At 39.7% G+C, this 20,640-nt stretch overlaps 1 protein-coding gene across 2 annotated transcripts in view; it reads right to left on the bottom strand.

Moving 5' to 3' along the window:
• Nucleotides 1–15,492, bottom strand: part of ZC4H2 (zinc finger C4H2-type containing) — a 123,827-nt gene extending 108,335 nt beyond the window's left edge. Inside the window, exon 1 of one of the 2 annotated variants that reach the window (XM_025373060.1) lies at nt 15,367–15,492. The gene's annotated coding sequence lies outside the window, so the exon portion shown is untranslated. The remainder of the gene's footprint in view (nt 1–15,366) is intronic. The other variant, XM_025373059.1, reaches the window with a different exon arrangement.
• Nucleotides 15,493–20,640: the final 5,148 nt, after the last annotated feature.

Genomic DNA, 20,640 nt, shown 5'->3' with positions numbered 1-20,640 from the left:
CGTTAGCTCAGCAAGGCCACTGTGGCCAGAAGGCCTCTCTAGATTCCTCCTCTCTGGGCAGGGCATCTCTGAAAAAAAAGGTAGCACCAGTCAGGGGCTTATAGATAAAATCCCATCTAACTGGGACAGAGGACCCAGGTGAGGGGCGGCCGTGGGTGCAGCTTCAGCAGACTTAAATGTCCCTGCCTGACAGCTATGAAGAGAGAAGCAGATCACTCAGGACAGCGTTCAAGTTCTGATAAGGAACAGACTGCCTCCTCAAGTGGGTCCCTGACCCCCATGTATCCTGACTGGCAGATACCTCTCAGCAGGGGCCAACAGACACCTCATACAGGAGAGCCCTGGCTGGCATCTGTCAGGTGCCCCTCTGGGACAAAGCTTCGAGAGGAAGGAACAAGCAGCGATCTTTGCTGTTCTGTAGCCTCTGCTGGTGATACCTAGGAAAACAGGGTCTGGAGTGGACCTCCAGCAGGCTCCAGCAGACCTGCAGCAGAGGGGCCTGACTGTTAGAAGGAAAACTAACAAACCAAAAGGAATAGTATCAACATCAACAAAAAGGATGTCCACTCAGAGACCCAATCCAAAGGTCACCAACATCAAAGACCAAAGGCAGATAAATCCATGAAGATGGGGAGACTAGTGTAAAAAAGCTAAAAATTCCAAAAACCAGAATGCCTCTTCTCCTCCAAAGGATCACAACTCCTCGCCAGCAAGGGAACAAAATTGGACAGAGAATGAGTTTGACAAATTGACAGAAGTAGGCTTCAGAAGGTGGGTAAATAACAATCTCCTCTGAGCTAAAGGAGCATGTTCTAACACAATGCAAGGAAGCTAAGAACTTTGAGAAAAGGTTAGATGAATGGCTAACTAGAATAATCAGTTTAGAAAAGAACATAAATGACCTGATGGAGATGAAAAACACAGCACAAGAACTTCGTGAAACATACACAAGTACCAATAGCTGAATCGATTAAGCGGAAGAAGGGATATCAGAGACTGAAGACCAACTCAGTGAAATAAAGCATGAAGACAAGATTAGAGAAAAAAGAGTGAAAAGAAAAGAACAAAATCTCCAAGAAATATGGGACTATGTGAAAAGACCAAATCTACATTTGATTGTTGTACCCCTGAAAGTGACGGGGAGAATGGAACAAAGTTGGAAAACACTCTTCAGGATATTATCCAGGGGAACTTCCACAACCTAGCAAGGCAGGCCAACATTCAAATTTGGGAAATACAGAGAACACAACAAAGATACTCCTTGAGAAGAGCAACCCCAAGACACATAATCATCAGATTCACTAAGGTTAAAATGAAAGAAAAGATGTTAAGGGCAGCAATAGAGAAAGGTCGGGTCACCCACAAAGGGAAGCCCATCAGACTACAGCAGATTTCTCGGCAGAAACCCTAGAAGCCAGAAGAGAGTGGGGGCCAATATTCAACATTATTAAAGAAAAGAATTTTAAACCCAGAATTTCATATCCAGTCAAACTAAGCTTCATAAGGAAAGGAGAAATAAAATCCTTTACAGACAAGCAAATGCTGAGAGATTTTGTCACCACCAGGCCTGCCTTACAAGGGCTCTTGAAGAAAGCAATAAACATGGAAAGGAACGACCAAAACCAGCCACTGCAAAAACATACCAAATAGTAAAGACCATTGACACTCTGAAGAAACTGCATCAACTAATGGGTAAAATAACCAGCTACTATCATAATGACAGGATCGAATTCACAGATAACAATATTAACCTTAAAAGTAAACAAGATAAATGACCCAATTAAGACACAGACTGGCAAACTGGATAAAGAGTCGAGTCCCATCTGTGTGCTGTACTCAGGAGCCCTATCTTACCTGCAAAGACATACATAGGCTCAAAATAAAGGGATGGAGGAATATTTACCAAGCAAATGGAAAGCAAAAATAAAGCAGGGGTTGCAATCCTAGTCTCTAAGAGACTTTAAACCAACAAAGCTCAAAAGAGAAAAGAAGAGCATAACAGAATGGTAAGGGATCAATGCAACAAGAAGAGCTAACTATCCTAAATATATATGCACCCCATACAGGAGCACCTAGATTCATAAAGCAAGTTCTTAGAGACCTACAAAGAGACTTAGATTCCCACACAATAATATTGGGAGATTTTAACACCCCGCTGTCAATATTAGACAGATCAATGAGACAGAAAATTAACAAGAATATCCAGAACTTGAACTCAGCTCTGGACCAAGTGGACCTAATAGACATCTACAGAACGCTCCACCCAAAATCGACAGAATAAACATTCTTCTTAGCACCATATCACACTTATTCTAAAATTGACCACTTAATTGGAAGTAAAACATTCCTCAGCAAATGCAAAAGAATGGAAATAATAACAGTTTCCCAATCCATAGTACAATCAAATTAGAACTCAGGATTAAGAAACTCACTCAAAACTGCACAACCATATGGAAACTGAACAACCTGCTCCTGAATGACTACTGGGTAAATAACAAAATTAAGGCAGAAATGAAGATGTTATTTGAAAATAATGAGAACAAAGACACAACATACCAGAATCTCTGGGACACAATTAAAGCAGTATGTCGTGGGAAATTTATAGCACTAAATACCCACAAGGGAAAGTAGGAAAGATCTAAAATCAACACCCTAACATCACAATGAAAAGAACTTGAGAAGCAAGTGCAAACAAATTCAAAATCTAGCAGAAGACAAGAAATAACTAAGATCAGAGCAGAACTGAAGGAGACAGAGACACGAAAAACCCTTCAAAAAAATCAATGAATCCAGGAGCTGGGTTTTTGAAAAGATTAACAAAATAGACCACCAGCCAGAATAATAAAGAAGAAAAGAGAGAAGAATCAAATAGCTGCAATATAAAATGTTAAAGGGGATATCACCACCAATTCCATAGAAATACAAACTACCATCAGAGAATATTATAAACACCTCTACGCAAATAAACTAGAAAATCTAGAAGAAATGGATAAATTTCTGGACACATACACCCTCCCAACTCTAAACCAACAAGAAGTCAAATCCCTGAATATACCAAAAACAAGATCTGAAATTGAGGCAGTAATTAATAGCCTACCAAGCAAAAAAGTCCAGGACAAGAGGGATTCACAGCTAAATTCTACCAGAGGTACAAAGAGAAGCTTGTACCATTCCTTCTGAAACTATTCCAAACAATAGAAAAAGAGGGAATCCTCCCTAATTCATTTTGTGAGGCCAGCATCATCCTGATACCAAAACCTGGCAGAGACACAACAGAAAAAGAAACTTTCAGGCCAATATCCGTGATGAACATCAATGCGAAAATCCTCAATAAAATATTGGCAAACCAAATCCATCAAAAAGCTTATCCACCACGATCAAGGAGCTCATCAAAAAGCTTATCCACCACGATCAAGTTGGCTTCATCCCTGGGATGCAAGACTGGTTCAACATACGCAAATCAATAAACGTAACCCATCATATAAACAGAACCAATGACAAAAACCACATGATTATCTCAATAGATGCAGAAAAGGCCTTTGACAAAATTCAACACCCTTCATGCTAAAAACTCTCAATAAAGTAGGTATTGATGGAACGCATCTCAAAATAATAAGAATTCTTTATGACAAACCCACAGCCAATATCATACTGAAAGGGTGAAAACTGAAAGCAAAGTCTCAGGATACAAAATCATTGTGCAAAAATCACAAGCCTTCCTATACACCAATAACAGACAAACAGAAAGCCAAATCATGAGTGAACTCCCATTCACAATTGCTACAAAGACAGTAAAATACCTAGTAATACAACTTAAAAGGGATGTGAGGGACGTCTTCAAGGAGAATTACAAACCACTGCTCAAGGAAATAAGAAAGGACACAAAGAAATGGAAAAACATTCTACGCTCATGGATAGGAAGAAACAAAATGGACAAAATGCCCAAGGTAATTTATAGATTCAATGCCATCCCCATCAAGCTACCAATGACTTTCTTCATTGCTTCTTTTTATCAGGTTTGTCAAAGATCAGATGGTTGTAGATGTGTGGTGCTATTTCTGAGGCCTCTGTTCTGTTCTATTGATCTATATATCTGTTTTGGTACCAGTACCATCCTGTTTTGGTTACTGTAGCCTTGTAGTATAGTTTGAAGTCAGGTAGCATGATGCCTCCAGCTTTGTTCTTTTTGCTTAGGATTGTCTTGGCTATGAGGGCTCTTTTTTTGGTTCCATATGAAATTTAAAGTAGTTTTCTTCCAATTCTGTGAAGAAAGTCAATGGTAGTCCTGAGATTTTGCTGAAGCTGCTTATCACCTTAAGGAGATTTTGGGCTGAGATGATGGGGTTTTCTAAATATACAATCATGACATCAGCAAAGAGACAATTTGACTTCCTTTTTTCCTAATTGAATACCCTTTATTTCTTTCTATTGCCTGATTGTCCTGGCCAGAACTTCCAATACTGTGTTAAATAGGAGTGATGAGCGAGGGCATCCTTGTGTTGTGCTGGTTTTCAAAGGGAATGCTTTCAGTTTTTCTCAAAAGAAGACGTATACGCAGTCAACAAACATATGAATAAAAGCTCATCACTGGTCATCAGAGAAATGCAAATCAAAACCACAATGAGATACCATCTCATGCCAGTTAGAGTGGCAATGATTAAAAAGTCAGGAAACAAGAGATTCTGGTGAGGATGTGCAGAAATAGGAACACTTTTACACTGTTGGTGGGAGTGTAAATTAATTCAACTATTGTGGAAGACTGTATGGCGATTCCTCAAGGATCTACAACTAGAAATACCACTTGACCCAGTAATCCCATTACTGGGTATATACCAAAAGGATTATAAATCATTCTACTATAAAGACACTTGCACACGTATGTTTATTGTGGCACTGTTCACAACAGCAAAGACTTGGAACCAACCCAAATGCCCATCAATGATAGATAGACTGGATAAAGAAAATGTGGCACATATACACCATGGAATACTATGCAGCCATAAAAAACGATGATTTCATGTCCTTTGAAGGCACACAGATGAATTTGTAAACAATCATTCTCAGCAAACTAACACAAGAACAGGAAACCAACCACCACCTGTTCTTATACATAAGTGGGGGTTAAACAATGAGAACACACGGACACAGCATGGGAAACAGAACACACCGGGGCCTGTCGGGGGTTGGGGGGTGGGGGATAGGGGAGGGATAGCATTAGGAGAAATACCTAATGTAGATGATGGGTTGATGGGTGCAGCAAACCACCATGGCACCTGTGTACCTATGTAACAAACCTGCACGCTCTGCACATGTACCCCAGAACTTAAAATATAATTTAAAAAAATGTTTACCATCACTGGTCATCAGAGAGATGCAAGTCAAAACCACCATGAGATACCATCTCACACCAGTCGGAATGGCTACTATTAAAAAGTCAAAAAACAACAGATGCTGTTGAGGCTGTAGAGAAAAGGGAACACTTATACACTGTTGGTTGGAATGTAAATTATTAACAGTTCAGCCCCTGTGGAAAGCAGCTTGAAGATGTCTCAAAGAACTTAAAGTGGAGCTACCATTTGACCCAGCAATCACATTCCTGGGTATATACCTAAAAGAATATAGATCATTATACAAAAAAACAAAAACAAAAACAAAAACAAAACCCAAACCACATGCACTTGTATGTTAATCGCCACACTATTCACAATACCAAAGACATGGAATCAACCCAGGTGCTCATCACTGGTAGATGAGATCAATTGAATGTGGTATATATACACCATGGAATACCACACAGCCATAAAAAATTGACACCATGTCCTTTGCGGCAACATGGATGGAGCTGGAGGCCACAACCTAAGCGAATTAATGCAGAAACAGAAAACCACATATTCTCACTTGTAAGTTGCCGCTAAACATTGAGTAGACATGAATGTAATCATGAGAATAATATACACTGTGACCTGCTAGAGAGGGGAGAAAATGAGTGGGGCTTGGGTTGAAGAACTACCTATTGAGTATTATGCTCATTACTTTGGTATAATATATCCATATAACAACCCTACACATGTACTCCCTGTATCTAAAATAAAAGCTGAAAATAAAATAAAATAAAATTCAACTGAGAGAAATTGCCTGTGGAGAGGGCGGTTGAGCTGCCATATTTATTTTCTAAAAACTTCATGAAATTCCAAATCCATGTTTTTTTCATTGGTCTGTTTTTTGCTTTTTTTTTTTTTTTTTTTTTTTGGTCACGGTCTTTCTCTGTCACCCAAGCTGTAGTGCAGTGGCACAATTACAGCTCACGGCAGCCTCCACCTCCTAGGTGCAAACCATCCTCCCACCGCAGCCTCCCAAATAGCTGGGACCACAGGTGATCACCACGTCTGGCTAGTTTTTAAAAATATTTGGTAGAGACGAGGTCTCAATATAGTGCCCAGGCTCCAAATCTTTACTAGTTCTGTGCTGCTACTATTGGCACTTATCAAACATCCATAATCGCATTGCTTTCCTTCAGATTTTGAATTCTCCGGACTTTGGTTATCTAAATGGTAATATAAACATTTCTCCTACCATTTAGATTCCTGCCACAAAAAGATGTGATCTCTCTGGAGAAATATACCACTCCTCAGCTCTGGGTGAGAGAGTGGGATTGGGGAAAGCAAGATGCCATCCCTCCAACCAATGCCCCAAAATATGCAAACCAAAATCATTTTTTATCCATAGAGGCCATAAGGAGAATTTTGCTTTCTCCATGTGGAACTCTGCCTTCTAATCTGGTTTAAGTGGAGCTCTCCTCTTCAGTCTACATTCCCCAAGGATCTCCAATTTCAGGAGAGAATCTCTTTCCCTCCAAATACCAGCTGCAACTCTGATTACTAAACATAGGATGCTGCACAAAATATTTTCTGTATAGAGCTATGGGAAAATGTGATTAAAAAGTGGCTCACTTGAAGCCTTAATGAGGTTCCCTAATGGCATTCCTGTCCCCAAGCTCAAATCCAAATGTTAGTGTTCTCTGACCCAGCCACATAACACATAAATCTGAATTGATGCCAGTCTTCTTAGATACAGAAAGAGAATATTGCTGAAACTGCCTCAAGATAGGCCCTGGCCCTCTTACAGTATCCACCCACAGGGAAAGAGGAGGAATAGGAATGGAAGGACCACGAATGGGTATGAGACCTATTTGCAAATATCGACCCTACCCTTTATTAATTCTGATCTAATCAGTGTCATGCCATCTGACCTATAATATAAATATTTCCCTTTGGGGAGGAAGGAATGAAGTAAGGGCAGAGTAGAAATATAGGTACCTTCCGGATACAGGTAAAGGGCCATTATAAATATAAATTATTCAGGCAAAATGGTTGTGGAAATAACTACTGTTTTGCAGGCAAAGGGAAAAGAATAAGCAAAGATACAGAAGAGCTAAGGAGCTTAATATGGGAGAGCAGAATGTTTGTACAGTTACTCAATTCAAACTAGCTTGAGCAACAAAAGGAATTTAGCACAAGGACAGAGGAGTGTCTTATGGAACCGAAAAACAAGAAGGCAGGTGGGCTTCAAGGAATAAGCTGCAGCTAGGAACTCAACTGCTATCTGGACTCTCTACCTCTCTCATTGCTGCATCTCTCTATGTTTCTGCTTCATCTTTTATAGCAGACCAGCATTTTCTTTTTCCCCAGACCATATGGTAGAAAAATGGCTGCTGCCAACAGCTATGAAGTTTATACTGCTCAGCGTAAGAAAGCAACCAGACCAGGATGAAATATCTTAATCTAGATTCCAGATCCCCAAGGAAGGACTATAGTAGTTCCAGACTGGTTGGTTAACTGTGGCCAATGGGTCACATAACATTAAAAACTTCTACAGTAACATTAGGATGGAAGTGGTGGAAAGAGAAGCTCCAAGAAGGGGGATGCTCAGCAAAGAACTGCAAGGAGTATTAGATTCCTGAGCATGAAGTAGAATGTAGAGAATGGTAGGGGATATGACTGGAAAAGAGACAGATTATGAAAAGTAATATGGAGTTTGAAGTGTAATCAATAAGGAATGGGGAATAGATCTGAAACGTTTTTAAGCAGGGAGAGAATGTGATAAGGTTTGCATTTTTAGATAACTTATTCAAGAAGCAGTGCAGAAGATGGTTTGGAAGAGAGGTAAGAACGAAGGTAAGGAGCCTGATTAGGAAGTTGCTGAAATACTCCTGAAAAAAATTAGAAGGAAATAAATAAATTAGGGCAAAATTGGTGATGGTGCAGGTGTAAAGGAATGATGAATGAATATGAGAGCTATTTAGGAGATAGAATCAGCAAGGCTTATTAACTTAATTAGATGTAGGAGGTTAGAAAAGAGACTCTGAGGTGACCTTTATGGTTTTTGTTTAGGAGACAAGGTAAAATACACGTACCCAGAGAGGGACAATAGGACTGCTGGGGGCCTGCCAAACTTGGAAGTGCATCCACTCTTGGGATTAGATCATACTTTGCTTTGTTTGGTATCAGTGAGACAGAAATTTCAGCATACCAAGAGAGAGCGAGCTCAGGCAAAGGGTTTCACGTGTCCTTTATTCACTATTGAATATAATGCCAAACGAGGTACCAATCAACCTTCTGTTTGAAGCGGGCATCTTCAGTTGCCTGAATTGTCTTGATTCCATAAGATGACATTCCTTATGCAGGAAGTGAAGGCATACTACAAAGGAGATTTTCCTAAAGCAGAGATCTGAGCATCTGGAAGAGCTGAAGAACTACCAAATGGCTATTCCAAGAGGCAGATAAAGTGTTTTTATCCCTCCCTCCCTCCTTTTTCTTTCCTTTCAATAGGCAGAAATCTGGGTGAAGTGCAGTTATAATTTCCTTTTGTCCTATTTCAGACACAAAAAGATATATACCTCCTTAATCTATGTATATACATTGATATAGATCTATATCTGTCTAGCCAGCTATCTAGCTAGCTAGTTAGCTGCTACAATCTAGTGGAATTCCCAAAGGGCCTTTAAGAAGAGGATATAGAAATTCATCCATTCATTTATTTGACAAAGATTTATTGAGAGCCTACTATGTGGCAGGTACTATTCTAAGCATTAGAGATACAGCAGTGAACAAAGTAGGCAAGAATCCCTGTCTTCATGAAGTTTCAATTCTAGTGATTCAACTTATTCTTCCTTGGTGCATATATGCAGCTTATTTTTCAGGAAAAGGTACAGAAGTCTTGGCTTGACTCACATAAAATGATCATAATCCAGTCATTTCATCTGTTTCTGTGAGAAGGTGAAATCATTATGTGACAATACCAGGGTCTCCCTTTGGGGATTTTTTTTGTTTTGTTTTGTTGAGACAGAGTGCAGTAGTGCCATCCCGGCTCACTGCAATCTCTGCCTCCTGGGTTCAAGTGATTCTCATGCCTCAGCCTCCCAAATAGCTGGGACCACAGATGTGAGCCACTATGCCTGGCTAATTTTTGTATTTTTAGTAGAGACAGGGTTTCACCATGTTGGCCAGGCTGGTCTTGAACTCCTGATCCACCTGCTTCAGCCTCCCAAAGTGCTGAGATTACAGGCATGAGTCACTGTGCCAGGCCTCTCTTTGGGGAAATTTTTTGGGGAATCTACCCCCCAAAAGACAAATAACCCATTAGCATGGGAAAATATATTCAAGCATGGACAGGTTGAATTTGAACTGCTTGGGTGGCGTCCAAGTCAGGATGTTGAGTGGACAGTTGGACTAGTTTATCTAGATCTCAGGACGGCGGTCTGAGCTAGTAATATATATTTTAAAGTCATCCATGTGCAGGTAATAGAGCATGGAGAGTAGAACAAAAGAAATAGGCCAAAAGTGGAACTATGGGAGGGGGAAAACTAACATTTAATGGGTAGGTTGAAGGAGAAGAGTCCATGAAAGTTACATAAATTAAAAAGATAAAGAGGAAGGAAAAGAACAGAGAGTATATGTCTGGAATCAGGTAGAGTCGAAACTTTCAAGCAGACCCAAATGATAAATACTATCATATGTAGCAGTGAGGTCCAATAACAAACACTGAAAAGTGTCCATTGCATAAGGAAATTTGTCAGTAACTGGTGTTCTTAACAAAATAGCTTTTAGTGGAGAGGTAGAGGTTAAATCCCTATTACAGTGGTTGGAAAGTGAATGGGAAGTGAAGAAACAGAGGCAGTGAATGTAAGATAACCCTTCTCTGGGTGAGAAGGAAACATGATAGGGTAACAGGAGACACTTCTAGGAAACTGAAGGAGGCTCCAGGATCACAGGAGAGTATGTCTTTTAAGAACGGAAGAGTCTTGAGTATGTTTACAGGCTGAGGAGAATAATGTAGTTGGGAGGGAGAGTTGTAAGGTACGTGAGATAGAAAGAAAAAGTGGGTAAGACCTGTACGGTGCTAGACGAGACAAAGATCAGGAGCTCAAATAGGAGATTTAGTCTATGTGAGACTGGAGGAATAAAGGTATAACATGGGAGTAGATGCAGATTGTAGGTGAGAAAAATTCCTGTTACCTGCAATTTTTTTAAGGAACATAGGTAATAAAGTCACCAGTTGGGTGGCAGATTTGCTGAGTGAAGGATGAGGTCCTCTGTCATAGTAGAGAATGGTTAAAGTTTAGAGAAATAGCTGAGGGGAACTGGAGAAGGACTGACCATGAAAAAGGATTGCAAAGTAGTTCGGAGATGAGAAACTAAATCTGTGGCAACATCAATTTGCATTAAAAGGTCATAGTGATTTTCTTCAGAGGAGCTTGAATAGAAACAGTGAACAAAAGATGAAGATCTATAGCATACAGACACAAAGGGTTCAAGGGTCTGAAATTCTGGGAATTACTTCAATTCTGGAGACTCTTTTTTTTTTTATTTTTTGAGTCAGGGTCTGGCTGTCTTGCCCAGGATGGAGTGCACTGGAGCAACTGCAGTTCACTGCAACCTCTGTCTCCTGGGCTTAAGTCATCCTCCCACCTCAGCCTGCTGAGTAGCTGGGACTACAGGCACATGTCACCACACCCAGCTAATTTTTGTATTTTTTTTTTGTAGAGACTGGGTTTCTCTGCATTGCCCAGGCTGGTCTCGAGCTCAAGCAATCCACCTGCCTTGACCTCCCAAAGTGCTGGGATTACAGGAGTGAGCCACTGTGTCTAGCTGACCTTTTATGTTACATGTCAAGATGAAATCATCCAAGGAGCTTTCTCAGAAACTTCACTCAAAGTCTATTTCCAATCTCATACCCTCCCCCACAAATACATCTGTCAATTTGATTTCATTTATGTAAATTATTTATTAACTTGTCTTCCTGCATCATTAGATTATAAGCTCTTTGGGGCTGAAGCACTGTTTCATATTTCGGCTAGACTCCTAAACAAGTAATAGTACCTTGCCTCTGACAAAGACTCTCTCCTTGACCAAATTTGAGTTAGGCTCTTGTGAGCCTTCTTCTCAACTAAGCTCTGACCTTGGGCTCTGTCCTTGGCTTGCTTAGTTCAGTTTTAGCAAGAATCCTGCTGAGTCAGTTTAGTGGAAATTCCCTACCCTTGGTATCTGATCATTCTGGATATCTGATTAGATATCTCATCTCCCACCCCTGATATCTTATTACCCTGGTCTGCGTTTAGCAAGATTTCCATCAAGTTGGTTTAGCAAGAATACCCCTAGAATTAATGTTTCCTCTTAGTAATTTTCCATTAACTGATGCCTCCACTCTGCTCCTTGTTTATAAATTCCCACTTATAAATGTTACTCCCCCCTTGTTGGACTCAGAGTTAAGCCTCATCTCTCTCCTCTACTGTAAAACTCCATAACAATAATCCTCCTTGAATTAAGTCTTTCTTACCATCTTTAACAAGTATCATGAAAAAATTTTCTTTAACACCATATTTAGCCATCAGATATAGACCTTTTCCAAACTTTGGCGTAGCATACAAGGCATTTCACAATCTTTGCTCAGTCTACTTCTCTGTATTCAACTCCATTACAACTTTACACTTCCCAGCCCATAAACACAGATAAAATAAGCATAAGTCACACTTTTCTACTTTTGCTGAATACGTCATGCACTTTCAAATTTTCTGGGCTTTTGAATATACTTTTTACTTTGCATGGGATATTTTTATCCCCTTTTGGCAAATTCCCACTCATCTATTGACACCTTCTTCTATGACTTTATTTATTCAAGGAAGATCTACTCTTGATTTACTAAGTGCATCTACTGTGCCAGCACAGAGTTCTGTTTTTGAAGAACTCACTGATTTGTAATTGTAAAGGTAAATGAAGGTGAATAAGGAAAAAAAAAAAAAAAGAAATGAAAAGCAGGTGAATAAGGAGAAAGAGATTATTTTCTCCCCCTTAGCTCTTAATGTATCGCCTTGGGAGGCAGAGTGAACCTTTATCCTTTCTCTAACTTTTGGAATGTAGATAAATCTCTCCAGAGACCACAGAGAGACTACGCACACATATGTCCAAGGTCAAGGTCACATTTCTCTTTGAAATGTAAAGACATGTCTTCAAAGTTAATGTAGGAGCCCATCTCAAGGTGTAACCATTTGTCTTTCAGGAAGATGAGAGGTATCTTTGGGGAGGTAAGAAAAGTTTTATTATTCTGTTGGAAGAATTCAATTAACTAAACAAATAGCTGCCTCAATTCTCAAGTGGACTTGGTATCTGTTGTAATATATAAGTTGTGTAGAATTTCATTTTGAATTTACAGTCTCTTGAAGGCTACTTATATGTGTGTACTCTGTTTTGCTTACTCAATAATAAATCAGCTTTCTTTTTTTTTTCCATGTTGACATAGAGAGTTCTGTTTGTTGTATGAGTTTTTACCTTTCTATCGTAGTAAGGCAGATGCACTGATGTGGGCAAAGGAGATGAGATTTTATCTTGAAACCCCAGGAAAGATACTGAAGGAGTTTAAGTACAGCAGTGACACAGTTCTCTATCTAGAAAGGAACACAGAAGAATTAAAGATGATCAGCAGGATTTTATATATGTATTCCTCTATTCACTGTTAAAAAATGTGTGATAGAATGTGATTAGTTCAATAAGTGAACAGAGAATGTAGGTTTTATGTGGCAAAATACAGGCTTTAGAAGATATAAGCAAATTTTGTAAAAAGTCTTTCCCCGTGAGTTACTGATGGTCATTAGAAAAGGCTGAACACTACGGAATTGTTTTCCTTTGAACCTGAAAGGCATGTCTGTTCCATATGGAAGGAAAGGTATGAGCTGTGTGAGAACTCTATCCAAGCTCATTGCTACATTTATACTTGTAATATATATTCCCTATGTTATGGTCCTCCACATTGGTTACAGCTTGTTGATGATCTCCAATCTGATACTTCTATTTAATTAGTTCTAGAGTGATTCACTCTTTTCCCCTTTCCAATTGTTCTTCTCTTTCTTCAGTACTTTTTGGCTGATCTGTATAAAGTTTCATTTTAGTGTGACAGTCCATTTGAGCTCTCCTCTAGTGTTTCTTTTCTCTCTCTCTCTCTCTCTTTCTTTTTGGGACGGAGTCTCATTGTGTCACCCAGGATGGAGTGCAATGGTGCCATCTCGGCTTACTGCAACATCCACCTCCCAGGTTCAAGTGATTCTACTGTCTCCGCTTCCCAAGTAGCTGGGATTACAGGCAAGTGCCACCACGCCTGGCTAATTTTTTTATTTTTAGTAGAGGAGGGGTTTCGCCATGTTGGCCAGGCTAGTCTTGAACTCCTGACCTCAGGTGATCTGCCCACCTCGGCCTCCCAAAGTGTTGGGATTACAGGCGTGAGCCACCGCGCCCAGCCTGAGCTAAGATTCTTAACCTGTCTGAATCTGTTTCCTTATCAGTAAAATGGGGATAATTATAATACCTATAGAGTAGTTATGAGGATTAAATGGAAAAGTGCATGTAAAGCCCTTAACATACATAACTTACTGTGGCTCAGAGTAAGCACTTAGCAAAAATTGGAGTTATTTTTCAATAGATTCATTATCTATAATAAAGGAGAAAGTACAGATTTCCTAGCTTAACATTCAAAGTCCTCTAAGATCTTGCCTCTATTTTTCTAGCCCTAGCTCCTTCCACGCCTCCTTAGGCACCCAGCTACAGATCAGTTTTTACCTTTTCTGAGACACATCTAGATCTATAAAGTGATTAGACATCTTTCCCAAAGGTTCACCTAGGTAAGAAATCTGCATAAACCCTCCAGTTAATGAACATGTAAATATCCAGTGATTCTTCCAAAACTACACTTTTTAATTTTAAAATATTGACACTGAGAATTGACATGTAGGCAATGGCTATGTACAAACTTGTGTGATATTCTACGGACTTATTTACTTGATGTTTTTGAGATTAGGTTTAGAGTTTCTGTATTAAACTTAATACAATGTGTAAACATATTTACAAAATGTGCCCTGCTGGATGTTTATTTGGTAAAATATTTAAACATTTTAGAAAGTGTAAAAATAGCTACGCCATGTGTAAAAACTCTAAGAAGTCCTACGATAAGTGCCAGTGAAACATTAGTGGAGGGCCTGTAATCTCAGCTCTTTGGGAGGTGGAGGCGGGCGGATCACTTGAGGTCAGGAGTTTGAGACCAGCCTGGCCAACATGGTGAAACCCTGTCTCTACTAAAAATACAAAAATTAGCCAGGTGTGGTGGCTTGCACCCGTAGTCCCAGCTACTTGGGAGGCTGAGGCAGGAGAATCACTTGAACCCAGGAGGAGGAGGTTGCAGTTAGCCGAGATGGCGCCACTGCACACCAGCCTGGGCGACAGGGTGAGACTCTGTCTCAAAAAAATAAATAAATAAATAAATAAAAATAAAAATTAAAAATAAATAAATAAATAAATAAAATCCTAGCTCAAGGAAACAGAGCTACTTGGTGGTGGAGCAGAAATTCAAATTTGGCTGTAATTTCAAAGCCCATTCTCTAAGCCAGAAGGAAGTGAGATTAGCTTTTCATTTGATCACTGGTACAAGTATGAGAACAAATTGCAGAAAGACAGATCTAAAGGCAAAGAAACCAGAGTATGCTGTTGCAGTAGTAAATAACTGTTAGGCCCTATTAAGGGAGGTGACCCTTAACCACCTGAGTTATGCAGACCAGTGACATATCAGAGAAGTTATTTAGAAAATTACCCTGGCAGCCCTTGTGAAGGATGAATTGGAGGAGCCAAGACAAATAAGTAGGCAAATAAAATAAAAGGCAAATAAAAGACAAATAAAAGGCAGCGAGACAAGTAGTGAGGTTGTTGGTACTGTCACTCTTAATTAACCGCAGAGATGCCTGTCGAGGGGCTGAGAGACTGTCGTATCCCAAGTCCTCGGGCCTCTCGAATTGCAGAGCATCCTGGACCTCTCCTCACCCACCCTTACCTTCACGTCGCTCCTTCTAGGCCTTAGGAAGTGGGGTTTTGAGCACTTTCTAGGTCGCAGGCCTGCTGGTCTGAGCTCCGACAGCGGCGCCAGCGGTGGCAGCAGTAGCCGACAGGGGTGGGGCGCATGCGCACAGTTGCTAGGCAACGGCGGTCGGGCGCCGCGGCGGTAACCGCGCCGGGGCTGTGTGTGTAGGCAGCGGCGCCAGAGGAGGAGGAGCAGGAGGATGCAGATGCGACCGCGGCCCCAAGAGGGAGCCGCCGCTGCTCTGTGGCCAGGGGGGCCCAGGGACGGGAATCAGGCCTGGGGGTCGCGTTGCTGAGGGGACTGGGAACGGCGGTCACTCCAGAGGCTCAGGCCTAGTACCCCAGGAGGGTCCGGGCCGCTGGGCGAGCGCCTGCCCCCCATCGCCTCCCTTTGTCCCTCCACGTCGATGGTGGTGAAGTTGGCGGCGCCACGGAGCGCAAGGCACCAAGCTGTCTCCCTTGCACCCAGCTTCTCTCTGGCCCCGGCTCTTGGACACCTGCGCCGCCGCCTTCTCTCGCCCGCCGAGCCCACCCCCGGCGGCGGGCGGGGGAGGGGCTCCCCCCTGCAGGGGCTGCGTCGAGCAGGGCGACGACCGGGACCATAGGAGAGTAGGGGTGAGTAGTGGCACCGCACTCGCTCGGTTCTAGGGCGCCTTTCCGGCCTCCGGGGCCCCGGGAGGCGAGCGAATCGCTGCTTTCGCCTGCAGAAGCTTCTGACGCCTCTCCCACATCTGCTCGCGGCTCTCTATTCCCTTCGAGGTAGTTTTCCTTCTCATAGCCACCACTTTTTGGTCTCAACCCTGGCGTCCAGGAATGCGGGGTGGGTGCTTAAGGCCTGGCTTTGCTTCTTAGATGCCATAGATGCTGATAATTCTACGTACAGTCACGCAGCCTGGTTCCTGATTCGTGGACAGACTCTCCCAGTGCTGTGCTCACCCCTTTCCCCTTGCTTTGGCTCTCGCTCTCAGGAGGCTCAGCCTGACCGCGGGCTTCTCAGGAGCCCATTCCCCGGGCTGCTGCCACTCCATGCCTCAAGGCTTGAACAGATAGCTGGAGTGGCCCCTTACTTTTCAGTGTTGTTGCTACTCGTGTGCTGAGAGCTCCCGAAAGCCTTGTGCCTGGCTTCTGACTCCTGACATGTACGTTGGGAAGATAGTACTTATATTAAATAATAAAAACAATAAACACACACTCCACTAGACTTCTAAAATGCCATCAAACTTGAGAAGTAGGCAGAATGGCTGATTGATAATAAGGGAAACTGGTTTTACAAACTACTTTTCATCGAGAATGGCATACTTCTTTTTTATTATAAATATGATGATGAAACCTAAAATATCCCAAATAAAAGCGAGGATGGGTTGTGATATATCTGTTCTTCCTGAGGTAGCCTGCAGTTGAAGATAATTCTGTGAGCAGACAATAAAAGATGGGTTCTTTTCCCTCCCTATTGGTTTTTAAGCCATTTCAGGTTTCTTTTATCTGATAAGACGTGGCGAGAAAGAAGCGTAATAATGGAAAAGCTAAATTTTCCTTTCTTTGTAAACGCTTTTGAGCTAAAGATTTTTTAAAAGGATATATAGATGCCATTTATGATTAAATGTATTGGATGAATCTGTCAAGACTGCAAACTTTGTTAGTTTGGGGTAAAATGCTTTGCTTTGGGAGCTTTCATGTTGTTTGAGGTTCTTTGGGGGTATAGTTTGAATTAAAGCACAATATAATTCTAGTACCACTGCAAAATAATCTTGGACCTCGGAGAGTATTGTTTGTTTTGTGCGTTAGCAAGCTGACATGCTTCTAGTTGCTAGAGTCCAAAGACACTTTTTTTTTGTTTTGTTTTGGAAAAGCTTTTGATAAATTTAAGTCTGAATTATTTGGAATAATAGTGTATCATATGAATACTTGCTCTTCACCTTCACATACTTAGAGAACCTGGCAGTAATTTGAATCCAATCTAGTATTCCATTGAAATGAGTATGGCTATGAAGGTGCCACATACTCTAAGAGCATTTACCTAGGGTGTCATAAACACATTATAAAATAAAATTGATGGCTTATTTTGCAAATGCTATCAAAGCACTTGATCAGTGAACTCTGGAATGAAGTTTTTTTTTTTTTTTTTTAAAGTGACTTTTAACAAGTTTTTATTTTCTAGCTTCTAATGAATGCCTACTACTATACCAGGTATTGTGGAGAATAGAAGAGAAATAGCAGTTTACCAGTTGGGTAAATTGCTTACCCATTAGAAAAAGGAAAATACATATATGAGACATCATGGTCAACAATTGGAACATAGAGTCATGTTGAATAAGGACTAAAAGAGTTACGAGTAAAGGGAGATTACTGTAGGCTGGATTTGTCTGAGAAAGCTTTGTAGAGAAAGTCATACTTGATTTGGCTCTTAATAGAAGTATACGCTTTCTTAGAAGGGGGAAGAGTTCAGCATAGCATGAGCTAAGGCACTTGATTTTCTAATCCTTGTGCATATTTTCTCCTAGATAAACCTAAAGGAGAAGAGGACTGTCAGTGGCAATTAACTTCTTTGTAGTGGGCATAATTTTCTATGATAAACTATATACTAAATTAACAAATTAAATATAATTTCACAGATATACATGCTATAGAAATCAGGCTTTAAAATAATCATCCTATTACCTGAGGCAATTGAGAATGTTTTCTAAGCAGATGTAGGTAGAGTGTTAAGTTCACATGTTTTTGTAACCTATATATTTTTTTACTGTCCACTAAGAGACGGTTATATTCTGAGTATTTCATACAACACTGGTCTGATTAGTACAGCCTTAAATTATTAATATGCTCCAAAGACTATTTCTTGATAAATTAAATTAGGGAAATTTTATATGCAACATTCATTTTGATCCATTAGTATATGGTAACTTAGTTTTTAGTACTATATTTAGTACTGCTATTGCTTTCATTTTCTGAAAACAAAGGGAGGGGTACATCAGAATCCCACAAATTGATGTCTGTCAAAGTTCTAATATCATGTTATTAATAATGTATGTATTAATAATTGACAACTAACATCAATGTTTAAACTGAAATTACAAACCTCTGCAAAGCTTATTTTGGTACATTTCTAATATCCTTCTGCTATATTGAAAATTAGTCAGATGACTAATTGTCTCCTAGGTTTTAGTCAGCCATTGTAAGTTGGCATTTACACAGAGAAAAATAACAAGATATGGAGTTATTCCATCCATAGAGAGGTATGTCTCCTAACATAAATTCACATATTAGAATTCCAAATATAAAGAATTCACAGATTTACTCTCAGGAGCAATATACTCAAACTTGAAATTTTTGAGGATTTATACACCTTCTGTACCTTTTATTTGGTATCTTTTGCTGCCAGCAATAGTCTTCTCTGATTAAAGTTAACTTTAATTCACAGTAGCAAATAGTTTCTAGGCTCAACAAATATAATTGTTATTTTGAATATCCTCTACTTAGAATATCAGCTATTAAATAAACAAGTTATTAGAGAACAGAATGGCCTATCTGGACACAGTCAGCAAACAGCTATGATTATTGTTGGAAATTAACCAGTTAACAGATAACAAAATGTATTCAGAAGGCATTGGAGTAAATCATTTTTGCTAAGTTAGTATTGTACATTTCTGGTCTTATGACAGTATCAAAGGGATGATCTTTGTAAAGAGGAGGGAAACTGCCAAGAAATTAAAATTACCTTGTATGTCAAATTGTAAGTACTGTGGTGATTTAAGGCAGGTACATACTTTAGTTAAATTGCTAGGGCTCAGTGGTGGCAGCATGTAAAATAGGGTAAAGAACTGTCAGTTTCTGTTAAGTAAAATAGGCTCATTCTCAATATTTTTACCTAATGACTGAGTCTGGAGGTAGCACAGTATTACATTAAGTACCACTGATGCATCTAGAAGTTATAATTTTCCTTAAGTATGTGGTTTTAAAAGAATTATATTCTGAAGTATGATCTTTATTATATCATTGGACTAAAAATTTTCCCAGCTGAGCACACATCTCTCAATTGTATGATGGAAGTTTGTGAGATAAATGACTTTTTCCCAGCGATTCTTTTTAAGAGCAAGTTTTCCTGTAACATAACATTTTTTACTAAGTGAAAGATACCTATAGCCACTTCAATGTAGGAAAAAAAAGTGGAGACTAGAATTCCTTCTTAAAGTGTGCTATCCACAAAGAAAATACAACAAAAACCTTCATATATAAGTTGTAAACTAATATCCGCAGGAACTGTCTCATACACAGTTATCATTCTCTCAATATCATATCTTATGAATTGTTAATCCCCTTTAGACTCTTGGTATCTAAAAGTTCCCCTGTAGTCTGACTCATTCTTATTTTCCTATTGACAGGTGCACCACTGGGATTTGACAGAAAGATTAACTCTGTTACTGATAGTATTCTACTGTAATAAGTTTTTTGTAACGATTTTTAAAATGCAATAAATATTAACTGAAACCTGAAATTGAATTTTGACACGATTAATAATGTGAAAATGGATATATTTCTAAAATAATATTCACTTAAAGCCATTGTACAGTAAGTTTTAATATCACTATAACCTTTCACTGCCTCAAATTACATAACTCCTCATTATGCTCACTTTTCTGTATCTCACTTCTACTTTTCCTAAGTACTGTGGATATTGGTTTGTTCTCACTGTCACTCTTCACCTGCTTCTTTGGCCCTTAAATTAGTTTCACAAAAGATATCTATCTTTTTATAAAGTTATTTAGGAAAGATTTTCTGTGATTGTCTAAAAAGCCAAACCCAGACTGGATAAACTGCATTTAAAACTGGGTGATTTGACTGGAAGTGGTATTGAGAGGAAGAATTGCCCAGGTTCGTTTAAAATACTGTGACTAAATCAGGCAATTTTTGAATCACTAGGTTTTTATTTCAAAAATAACTTATTTTCTTTACCCTAGGAAGTAAAAAGTCAGAAGAGATTGGGTCCTTCTGGAATAAAAGTAGGGATCCTTTTATTTGGATTGTTTCAGATTTCCTCATTGCGTTTTTACCATCTAAACTTTACGTAGTTATACTTAGGAACTTTTTCATTTTAGAATAAAGAGGAATATCTTCTCTATTCTTCCAGGCTGTCTTATTACTACTGCTTTGTATTTATGTAGCATCTTTTATCAGATGAATTCAAATAGTTATTTTTTATTATGTGACATTTCTTACCATCTTTTTGGGATTAATTTTATTTTTCTTTCAA

The sequence above is a fragment of the Theropithecus gelada genome, chromosome X (assembly GCF_003255815.1).
Source record: "Theropithecus gelada isolate Dixy chromosome X, Tgel_1.0, whole genome shotgun sequence".
NCBI classification, from domain to species: domain Eukaryota; kingdom Metazoa; phylum Chordata; class Mammalia; order Primates; family Cercopithecidae; genus Theropithecus; species Theropithecus gelada.
Note: the sequence above shows the minus strand (reverse complement) of the source record. Positions and strands in the feature narration are given on the sequence as shown.